The sequence below is a fragment of the Trifolium pratense genome, linkage group LG7 (assembly GCF_020283565.1).
Source record: "Trifolium pratense cultivar HEN17-A07 linkage group LG7, ARS_RC_1.1, whole genome shotgun sequence".
In the NCBI taxonomy this organism is placed as follows: domain Eukaryota; kingdom Viridiplantae; phylum Streptophyta; class Magnoliopsida; order Fabales; family Fabaceae; genus Trifolium; species Trifolium pratense.
Genome location: NC_060065.1, coordinates 11,539,689 through 11,550,150, shown reverse-complemented (window position 1 = coordinate 11,550,150; position 10,462 = coordinate 11,539,689). Strand labels below are relative to the sequence as shown.

The following is a 10,462-nucleotide window of genomic DNA, read 5'->3' as shown; positions in this document are numbered from 1 at the left end:
GATCGTCACACTCTCTAATCCATGCCTATTTTAGCAACATTAAATGCTTTTTAGTAGGTTTTTAGCAATAAATATAAGAGAAATCTAATCAGAAACTTGATTACTTGTTTTGCAAGAAAACATGAAAAATTGCAGGAAATTACTGATGTTCACTACGCTGGGGGCGTAGCCCATCACGCGCCGCGTGATGGAGATCACAGGGAGCCAAGTTTTCACTCTGATCACGCGCGGCATGACACCTGACCACACGCGGCGTGAAGCTTTGTTCAGGAATTGGTTTGCTCTCTGACTTGATCACGCGCCGCGTGATACCGTTACCACGCGCGGCGTAGTTGATGGATTTGCAACCACGCGCGGCGTGATAGATCTGACGCGCGGCGTGGTTGCGTTGTTATATAAGGAATTCTGTTTTTCTGAAAAAGGGTTGGAAAATTGGGGAATCTGATCTTGATCTTGGGAGTTCCAGGCACGATTTGAAGACTGATCCTGTGTTCCAGAGGCTAAGGGTGGCTAGATTGGAAGCATTCAACATCATGGGAGTTGATTCCTTAAAGTTGGAGCAAGAATTGAGCTACTTCACGATGAGAGGCTAGATCTCCATTGAGGTTGGATCATGATGAGGAACTAAACTAATGTATTCCATGTAATCAATTGTATCTGTATTGAATCTCTCTCTTATGAATGTTATTCAATGAAATTCTATCCTTAATGCTTTACAATTTCTGATCAATCTTGCAATGAACTTAGATTTTAATTATGTACGAGAGTATGAGTTGAAATCAGAACTGAATTCATTGTGCATTTGAGTGTTTCCGGTCGAGAGATTGAAACATAGAATGTAGCATACGATCAACGCGTTTTCAAATACTCCGCTACCGGTAGCTTCCATCCAAGAGATTGGAGAAGTATCGGTAGAGGATATGGTGGATTTTGACAAGAGATTGCGATTCACCATATTGTTGATCTAGTTGTAACATTCGAGTGATTCATTACGATACAATTGAATTGCATGTGAATACTATTGTTTAGGGAATTGTCGACGATCCAACCTCATTCTTAATCAATTGATTTCTCAACATTTTCGTACAAACACATCATTCAAACCAAACCCCCAATTTATGTGTATTCTTTGCATCATGTTTATGAACACTATTAGACTCGTTTAATCACACAATCCCTGTGGATCGATATTTTTATTACTACGTGGTAATTCGTTCACTTGCGAAAATTATCCATCAATTGTCTCCCTCTATATAAAGATAAGTTTTGGCGCCAAAATACGCAATTCAATACTGACTTAAACATTAAAGTGTTAACGTGTTTTACAGATATTTTATGCATCATAATTCACCGTATCATAGATTTACCTCCACTATAAGTCTCAAACTTCGCCAATAGAATCATTTAATTCTGCTCGGAGAAGATCAGATTTGCCTCCACTATAAGTCTCAAATTTGTTATATATCTTAACCTCTCTCAAAGTCACCAACTGATCATGATGGATCATGATTTCTACAATGTCTATTATACCCAACCACAAGAACAAATACAAGGGTACTATGAACTACTAATTTCTTATCCTTAGCAAGATACATCTATGACTATGGCATTAGATGAAATTTTAAATCAATATGAAGCAGCTAGATAGGAAGAAGCAAGACTCAACAAGTTGGAAGAAACGATAAACATGTTTATTCAGGTATCCATGGCTAACCAAGAAAGAACTAATATGTCACTTAAAAATCTTGAATTTCAGGTTAAACAAATAGCCATATGCCTGAATAATCAACAAAAAGGCATCTATACTTAACCCAACCACAAAGAGCTTGAGGAAAGACAATACACTGTAAAAGAATATTTGATTTGCACAATGAAGACATCCCTTTGAGATATTAATGTCATATATATTAACCTTTAAAACATATGCGAATATTGAGTATAAATTTTTAAGTTTAACGGTTTAAAAATTAGAAAGAAGCTAAAAGTCATCAAGTTTGAAACTTTACTAAAAAATCTTTAGAGTTGATAGTTTCTATATTTTGAAAATTGATAAATCTTTGAAAAATCTTTGAAGTCAAAATGAGCTTAGCTTAATTGGTATGAGATATTATACACTATATTTAAGGTGGATTTTTTAGCCGCTAGACTTCTTGACCATAAAAAGAAGATAAAAGATAACTTCGCAAATCGATATTAGTTGAGAAAAGCAAAAAGATTAAATCATGGGATGGTCGTTGAGCGAGTCATATATGAGTAGAAATATATGTTTCCATAGAAATTTAAAAAATAATAGACATTTGTATTGATATCTGATTAGAAATATTGTTTCACATAAAAATTATAAAAATAATTGGAACGCGTATTAATATACGAGTAGAAATATCAATTTCGGTATAAATTATACAAAAATAGACATGCGTAATCAAACATAAGTCCGTAGAAATTATAAAAAACCATGACATGGCAAAATCGAACCAATTTCTACTTGTTTATCTCAACTAATGAACTCTGACAAATTTGGATGATCAGTACTAAAGCCTGAATGTTTTATCATGATATACAATTAGAGGTGCAAGCAATGCAAAATAATAAAACTCTAAGGGTCTGTTTGGTTTGGGGGTTTTGGTAGGGATGACAACGGGCGTCCATGTGTGCGAGTTTGACACTTATCAAATCCACACCCGAAATCATCACCCAAACCCAAATCCAAACCCAAAGGCTGTTCGGGTGGCAAAACAACACCCACGCCCACACCCATTGGGTTCGGGTTTTTTCCATCCAAACCCAAACCCGCAGCACATTTGAAAATAATTTGCAAATTTAAGAATTTAAATGCCAACATAGACTTTGAATTAAATTACAACTAAAATTAAGGTCTTCCAAGAAAATTCAAACATAGACTTTCAAGAAATTACAACATAGACTTTCAAGAAATTAAATTACAACTAAAATTTAAGGTCTTCCAAGGAAATTGAGGGAGACTATGGGGGTAATTAGGTAATTATAAAATATTTCGGGTGGGTGTATGGGTTTCGGGTGTCACCCGAACCCAGTCAAATCGGGTTTCACCCGTTGACTTGGGTTTGGGTTCGGGTGAGTCTCTCGGGTTTGAGTTTTTTTGCCATCCCTAGGTTTTGGAGGGGAGGTAATATTTTAATTTTTTTGTGTTTGGTTCAATTTTTAGGAGGGGATACGAGGGGAGGGGAGGGGAGCACAATCCCTCTGTTTGGTTCGGGGGTTTTGGAGGGGAGGGGAGGTGAGGTAATATTTTAGATTTTAGGTGAGGTATATATATTTTGTTTGTTATTATACTAGTAGTATGTACTATGTACGATGCAATTTATATATTCATTATACATTAGTATTATTATTAACTACTAGTATTTTCTTTTGGTCAGGTAGTAATAATAATAATAATAAGAGGTATTTTTTTTATGCAGTTGCTGATAATTATCACTAAATTATTTTCATGTATTTATAGATAATTTAAAATTATATATATATATATATATATATATATATATATATATATATATATATATATATATATATATATATATATATATATATATATATATATATATATATTTGTTAGATGTATCATAAAATTTGAGAAATTGTTGTGAATATATAGTTATAAAATCATGAATCTGATGTTTATAAGGATAAAAAGGTAAATTAGTTTTAAAATACATCTCCCCCCCTCGTGAACCAAACATATCTATAATTGAAATCCGTCCCCTCCCCTCCTCTTCTCTCTTTTGAACCAAACACATGTGTAATTAAAAAATTTCCCTCCCCTCCCTTCCCTCCCCTCTCCTCTATAAAAATCCCTCACCTCCCCTCCCCTCCCCCTATATTGAACCAAACAGACCCTTAAACTCAATTTTTGCTTCTCCCAAATCGGGGGATTTGGAGGTGAGGGGAGGGAAGCTTTTTCAAAGTTTATTAATCTGACAAAATTATCCTCAATATATTTTAAAATTCCAATATTATCCTTATTACCATTTTTATTATCAGATCTTTGTTGTATGTATTACCTATACTCCTTGTCTGCCACTATTTGCTCGTCATTGCCGCTGATCGCTCGTGTACCCGGTGTATGTTTTTTCTGACTATTTGCATTTATATATATGTATATATGTGTATTGGTGTGCGTCACTTTTTTCCTTGCGTATATATGTGTGTATATAGATATATGTTACTGCTTGCATATACATATGTAAATTTTTGTATATGAACTTGTATATGTATATGAATTTATGTCAATTTGCTGTGCATATCACGTGGTTTATTGGTTTAACATATTTGCTGTACATATCATCAGGTGGTTTATTTTTTATAGGATTATTGATAGTTTGTTAAACTATTATATATGGAATTTATTTTTTAAATTTTTTTATTGAATTAGATGGATAGGCCTGAGCATCGGTCGGTTTCGGTCGGGTTTGGGCCGAAAATCACTAAATCGATAAAAATCGTAACCATTTAATTTGGACCCAATTCCGACCGTCTATATCTTCGTTTGTTCGGGTCATACGGGTGGCAGCTAGAACGGGTCGGTTATTACGGGTTATATCGAAACTTTGTTTACATCTAAAAATTCCTAATTTTCGAATAGTTTAATACCTCGTACACAATGCAACAAAAGATAGACGAAGTAAATTAAAAAATAAAGAGGGTTAGATGCAGTTAGTTTCTTTCAATATATAGATCCAAAGACAATAAAATATCAAGTAGAAGAGACGTAGAAATTAAAATAGATCTAGAATATATATTAAAATATTTTTCCCACCTTCTTCATCACCATATTATTAATTATAAGCTTTGTAAAATATAACATTTTTATCTTATATCAAAGATGGATAAAAATAACAAAGAGAAGAGTATATGAGATTGAGAGGGAGAGAAGGAAAAAAATTAATTTGCATCTAATGGTTGTTCGGTCGGTTTCGGTTATGGAGAGATAGAATTTTAGAGACCCGCACCCGCCCGTATGCAACCGTTCATGTCTGATTTTTCGCAATTTGTTGACCTGAGACCCGACCCGCACCCGAATGCTCACTACAAGAAAACTGCCTTGTAGCTTCAACATTTTAGCGTCGGCCACGACACGGACGCTACTAGCGTCACAATTACGTCTGCTGACTGGACGCTATAACTATTTTCCATTTAATTTTAATTTTTAAAGAATCATTAAACATAGCATCAGCTCTTGTTGACGTTACTTCGAAGCTAATTGAAAATGAAAATTACAATACATATTAGCGTCTGATTTGTTAGACTCAAATACTTCTCTTTTTTATTAGTTAATTAACAAATTTACTAGCATCTGCTGGAGCGGATGCTAAAAAGACTAAATTAAATAAATACTGAAATAAGAAAATTAATAAAATCTTGATATTTTACTTTTAACCAAGAAATCCTCTTTTATACCCTTTCATTTTTTATTTCCCTTTCTCACTCAATCTCAAGAACCCTAGTTTCGATTTTCAAATTTTCAAAAATCCCAATTCAATAGAAGGGACGGAACCCTCTTCACTGCTTCATATGAACCCTAAAACCTTTTTCCTCAAATTCGGTGAACGGTTCACCACTTCACAAAGATCACTCAATCAAAGGTCACATGATTTTCTCAGGGTTTTCGTTCAACCGAATCCCTTTTGTTTTTTTCCAAAAAACATGTCGCTGAATCCATCGTCAAATCATCCACCTATCGCTATCTCCTTCTTCAATTTCTCCATGCCAACTAACGATGGGTTCAACAACGACGATGCCGAACAGCCGTTTCAGATCTAAGGTGACAAAAGCTCCAGGTATCAAATACCAGATGTTCTTCTCAGATATGGATTTGATTTTCTATTTTGATTTCTCAAACACCTTACCGAACAACAACGACATCATACGTAAGTGAATTTGACCAATTTGAATATAGCAACTCAACTTTGACACTGTTGTGGAATTAGTTACAGTTCTTTGTATCTCTAAAACTATTTGGTCATTGATTCTATTGCAGAATACTGAGTTACTTATGCATCTCTAAAGCTATTTGGTTATCATTCAAAATACTAGATTTGTTGGTTCTTCATAGGTATATTTTATTTTAATCAACATAATTTACTATATTATGCATGCCACTTAAATTTGGTGACAACAATTTGGTTATATTATACTACTTATAGTTAGCTATGCCATTGTTGAGGTCACAACTTTCTATCTTGAAACTTTACTATGGTATTGCTCGATTGATATGTCCTTTGAATAAATGTTGTTGAATGTTTATAGTTTACCTGGTGGCTTATCATATTGTGCTTTCTTCATTAATTAATCCATCCCTTTTTCATTATCCCTGCATATTCCCTCTCAAAGAAAAGAAACCCTAACTCTGTCTCTTTGTGTGAATCTTGTCTCTTTGAATCCCATTATTGACGCAACCCGCCAACAAAGCTGACCAACAACTCCCATTCGTTGAGGAAACAACCTTCAAGAAGAAACCTCTTCCGCATGTTTCCTCATTTCCATTGAATTGGATACATTTATTCTGGTATCAAAGAAGAACACTAAGATATGAGAGCATAGTCACTCTTGCTGCCTAGAATCGGCAAGTCTGTTGTAACATTCATAGGTAAGAACAAATTTCATGTCAATGCCTTACAAAGTTCAAACAATAGAGGACTTTGCAAAACAAGTAGAGGCAGGGAATCTGAAACTCCGAGTTCGAGTACTAGCGGTAGGTAAATTCTTTAATCTTCACATCGTATGGTATATAAGTTGTATATCCATACATTGAATATAATTTTATACATTGAACTCCACTCCTTGTTTTGGATAAGTAGCTTTAGCATTTATCATATAAGTTCTTATGTGATTCTTCAACTTATTTTTTCTTATTGGAAATGTGTTTCTTGATTTCTCTAGTCTAAAAAGAGCTACTCGGAAAGTGACAGTGTTACAAATGGCTACTAGAGCTGCTCGGAAAGGGACAGTTTAAAATAGCAAGGATGGTTCTTTGTTTTTTATGAAGGGGTTATCGGAAGGTCAGTATTAGTAAATCTTCCCTCTTTTTCTAACTGTCTATTATCTAAGCTTAATGTTAGAAGGTAAGAGTTCAAGGAACATGGTTTTGCTTTTTTGGTAGACCTTGATGTGCTTGAGGTTGAGGTAATTGAACCTTGTTTGTTTCAGGATAATTGGATTTGTTTTTTAATTATTGCAGAGTAGAAAGGGTGGTTTGTCAGCATGGGAGCAGGCAGGAGCTCAAGAGTGGTTAGAAGTAAGTGTTGTATTAGTATGTCCTCATTCACTGATGATGGGGACAAAGGTTTTTTAGTTATTGATCTTGATATGCTTTCATTTCAGTTTTAGTTTCTATATTGCTCTTTGGTTCCATCATAGTTGAAGCTTGAATCTAAGAGAATTTATTGTTGTCATTTCACCTATGTTCATTATTGTGCCTCAATGACTTGCAATTACATGATTTTCTTATTAGTTATGGATTGTAATGTATGAATGATAGTGGAGGTTCTATCTTTATTTCTGTTAGTCATTCCAAGAGACTCAAGTAATTTGTTTTGAATTATGAGTTGTGTATGATTTTGGAGTATTTCTAATGTTTGTATAGCAGCAAAAAAATGGTTTTTTAGAGCAGCAGAAAAAAAACAATTTTTTTTTTAAAAAAGTAACAGTTCCACGTCGGTTGTTTAGGATTAATTTCCTTTGAGGATTAAATAGATTTCTGCATCTATTCATTGCAACAAGTGTGAAAATTAGGATTAAATTGTGTTGTGTGACTCTTTGGTTGATTGTCTGATAGTTGTGATCTCTCGTGCTTTGTATTTTTAAATCATGTTTTACATCTCTATATCATGCTTGGAATGAAAGTGTATAAAATAGCATGCTTACGATGTGGGTGATCCATAAATATATGTACATTGTGGCTGTTTCTTTTCATCTCTAACATGTTGGAGAAAGTACATGCTTGTTGCTTATAGAAATTGCTAAAGTCTATTAGTATTTGTGACATTTCTTGAATCTACTATGTTTTTAATTGGTTCTTTCTTCCCTCACATTGAGCAAATAAAAGTCCTGATTGCTTGAGTCTAATTGGCATTTTGTTATATACGCATGATTTTAACTTGTTCCAAAATGCATACTTGTTGTCGTCGTTTACTTCTCCACTGTATGTGAGCCTTTCTCTCAAAAAGTTTATGAACTTAAGATTTTGTGGGATGTGTGCTATTGGATTTAATGTCTTGTATCAGTTATTTGCATAAATTTTGCAATTTTTTATCCCACTCAGCTTGTGAGTGATTAGTTCTTCTATTTCTTCATCTACATATTTACACATTTAATTTTCTTTGAATTTGGACGACTTTTGATGTGCTTATCAGTTGCCTTATCTTTAGCTAATTACACATATATGTATGGGCATATAATTATCTATCTCTATGACAAAAATACTTCAAAATCTGATTTGCATTTGTTTAGTTTTATCCCTAAGCTTCTCAATTGTATCTAATTGGTCCTTACTCTGTGAATTGCCTCATGATTAATTTAGCCACTAATTTGGTGCAATATGAGCTAACGATTTGAGTTATTCATTTAGTGTTTTATATCTTATTGGGATCTTCACCAATCTTTCTTCTGTATAAATTTTCAGGTTGTCACCGAAGATTTGGAAGGATCTTCACCAAATAGGTTTTTTTGGTGTAGACTTTACTTTCGATTTGTTAGACATATATTTGATTTGTTTTTCTTAGTGTTATTGTTGTATAACATAATGGTTGCCAATCTCTTGAGATTCTAAAAATTTACACCAAATAAGTTTAGTTTGTTTGTTGGTTGAGATATTGTGTTTGTCACTTTGTATGACTATTGATTTTATGGATTTGTATGTGTGGTTGGGAGAGAATTTAATTAAAAATATATTTTTTTTAAATAAAATAAAATAGCGTCTGCCAAGCCGACTCTATTGGCTAATAAATAGCTTCAAAATAAAGCAGACGCTAGAAATAGCGTCTGCCACACGGACTCTATTGGCAACAATTAATAGAACCAAACCATACCCATAGCGTCATACAAACGCCGAAGCTACTAGCGTCTGCCGTATACCTGTGATTGTAGCTTCAACATAGCATCTCCTCAGACGGACGCCAAATAGCGTCTACTGGACGCAACTGTCTAGCTTCAGGCGTTTAAGTGTCTGCCACGACCTGGACGCTAAGCAGACGCTAAATACGTTGTAGCGTCCGTTTTTTGTCATTTAGCGTCTAATTTTGGCTGACGCTCCAGAGCAGTTTTGTTGTAGTGGCTTCAATATGTTGTCGGTTATATCGGTTTCGAGTCGGGTCTCGGGTTCATGCTCACCCCTATAGATGGATCATCAAATCGAGAAATTGTTATTAATAGATGATTTGATTTGCGCCGAAGAGCTGTAGCTCAACTTATGTGTGCAATTGTTTACCTTTATGTTCGGATGTCTCATAAGAGAAAATTAAGTTATAGCATGAGCTCTGAGAGAGAAAGGGTGTGTGAAGAAATAATGTGTCGAATTAGTAAATGCGAAACTAGTAGAAATCTATTGAGAATGAGCCCTCAAACTTTTTAGAATATGAGTGTTATAAAATTTTAAGGGTAAAAAAGTAAATTGATTTTAAAATACCTCCCCTCCACTTGTGAACCAAACACATATTTAATTAAAATACCTCACCTCCCCCTCTTGTACCCTCTTTTGAACCAAACACATATGTAATTAAAAAAATTTCCTCCCCTCCCATTCCCTCCCCTCTATAAAAATACTGCACCTCCCCTCCCCCTATTTTGAACCAATCAGACCCCAAGTATTTAAGAGTTTTAAGATACAAAAGTTGATAAGAAATTCTAAGTGTAAATATGAGTCTTGATCATAGACGTCGTAATGTTTCTTGATTTGGTTAATGCTGTTGAAAATACATTTGAATTTCCTTATCTTCAAAAGGAATTATCATTTTCCCTTTAGACAAAGTTTTTTTTGAACAAGGATAAGAAGACAAAGTTCACTTTGAGTTTGATAGTGTCCTTCAAGTTGAGCTGATCAGAAGCTTCACTTCAAAGTGTGATTCTCAGAATCAGGTCGTCCAGCTTCTAACTTTCTTTAGAGTCTTATATTCTGATCCAGAGTCTTCTAGCTTTTCATCTACGATCCTACATACTTGAACATATATTAGCATATCCAATTTGTTCTTTTACAACTTTTTATCAAAACTCTAGAGTCATTATACAAAACCCATTTTGTTTCAACCTTGTCTTACATACCAGCAATTAAAAACCTGGAAATTTTTATGATGAACACATGTGACTTTTTTTTTATATAGATAAAACTAAAATCCGCTAGTTTTATAGGAATAAAAAATATATTTAACTTTTTTTTTTATGAAGTGGTAAACACCAACCGAAATTTATAAATAATGATTGGAAATTTCTG

At 33.9% G+C, this 10,462-nt stretch overlaps 1 long non-coding RNA gene across 3 annotated transcripts; it reads left to right on the top strand.

Annotated features, from left to right (window-relative positions):
* Window positions 1-5,487: 5,487 nt before the first annotated feature.
* LOC123896980 lies at window positions 5,488-8,820 on the top strand. 3 transcript variants are annotated; one of them, XR_006804714.1, is made up of 5 exons: window positions 5,488-5,906; window positions 6,017-6,730; window positions 6,919-7,037; window positions 7,217-7,273; window positions 8,660-8,820. It is a non-coding gene; the product is annotated as an uncharacterized LOC123896980 (long non-coding RNA). The 3 variants fall into 3 exon arrangements; XR_006804715.1 differs by lacking the exon at window positions 8,660-8,820 and having other exon boundaries at window positions 6,017-6,091; window positions 6,448-6,730; window positions 7,217-7,533; XR_006804713.1 differs by lacking the exon at window positions 8,660-8,820 and having other exon boundaries at window positions 7,217-7,533.
* Window positions 8,821-10,462: the final 1,642 nt, after the last annotated feature.